Below are 1,459 nucleotides of genomic sequence, written 5' to 3'. Positions count from 1 at the left end.
CTGCACGTTATGCACATGTACCCTAGAACTTAAAGTATAATAATAATAAAAAATAAATAAATAAATAAAACCAAAACAAAACAAAATAAATAAGTAAATAAATGTTCTCAATAAAAGAAAATTTAAAAAGAGATAATAATAGCATCTACTTATAGGATTGTTTTGAGGATTATATGTTTATATTTGTAATTGCTTAACATAGTGTTTAATAGATGTTAGCTGCTGTTGCTGTTTTATTTAAACACGATTAATTTTTGCCCCTTTCCTTGACAGCCCTTCCAACTAGATACATTTTAGTTCACCTCCAAGTCCACAAATCTAAGGTGCTAGTCATATTGGACATTGACATCATTTGAATGAGATCAAGAAAGTACATAGTTTGCACTGAACTCATTTTTATTCTGGAATTTCCCCTATAGGTAAACTGAGAAAGTTATTGTCAATGTCCAGTTATTCCAGAATCTAGAATTTATAAATTTTTATGTAAAGGTAGTACTCCAATGTTGTTTTGCTTCATATCTCTTATGCATAATACCTGCCCAGAAGGGATGATCATATTTATAAGAACATGAATACATAAAATAAGAACCTAAGAAATTTTTTTAATTATTTAATTTTAAATAAAATTAAGTTTATTTAAATTGAAAATTTTTAATATATTTAGATGCACACAGAAATATGTAACTAAAAACTGACTTTTATTATGCATGTTCAATTTTGAAAAATTGGAAAGTACAAGTAAAAGCAAATATTATCTCTGATCCTGTCACTCAGATAAGACCTATCATAGTTTTAGAGAAAATTATTTCATGTTTTTTAAATAAAAAATGATTTTTTAAAAGTTTAAAAAAGAAAATGAACAGTAAAAGAATTTGATTTTCTCATCTACTTCTATAAATTCAAGGATGCATTCCAATGTGAATTGATCAATTTAGACACTTTTGTCTCTTAGCTAAATCATCAGGGTAGTACTTAAAGCTGGTGTCGGGCATGTGATACCCAATCCAAGGCTGATTACACAATATAGTTAATAATAAATAACAGTCAACATTTAATAAGCATTTAATTTTTGTTAGTATGCTAAGAGCTTTACATGCATTATCACATACAGTACTCACAAAAAGCTCTAAGAAGTAAGTAATATTGTTTACATTTTATAGCAGAAGAGCTTGAAGTTAAAAGGTCAGTCAGTCAGTAAATGCAGATAGTAGTGGTAACCTAAGTCTTTTAATATCCAAATCCCTCTTAAGCACCATTATTACTTCCTCTCTGACAAATTTCAAATTCTTAGTGTCTTTGGCAGGGTATTTCTCAGTGGGTATGAAGGAATGGAACAAGAGATATGCACCACAACTTAAGAATCATTCCCTAGGCCGGGCGCGGTGGCTCAAGCCTGTAATCCCACCACTTTGGGAGGCCGAGACGGGCGGATCACGAGGTCAGGAGATCGAGACCATCC

General features: G+C 30.6%; 1 protein-coding gene across 4 annotated transcripts in view; it reads left to right on the top strand.

Annotated features, from left to right (window-relative positions):
• MAST4 (microtubule associated serine/threonine kinase family member 4) overlaps positions 1-1,459 on the top strand; it is a 357,848-nt gene that overhangs the window by 302,858 nt on the left and 53,531 nt on the right. The window lies entirely within an intron of this gene.

Source organism: Colobus angolensis, unplaced genomic scaffold (genome assembly GCF_000951035.1).
Source record: "Colobus angolensis palliatus isolate OR3802 unplaced genomic scaffold, Cang.pa_1.0 Scaffold49, whole genome shotgun sequence".
In the NCBI taxonomy this organism is placed as follows: domain Eukaryota; kingdom Metazoa; phylum Chordata; class Mammalia; order Primates; family Cercopithecidae; genus Colobus; species Colobus angolensis.
Note: the sequence above shows the minus strand (reverse complement) of the source record. Positions and strands in the feature narration are given on the sequence as shown.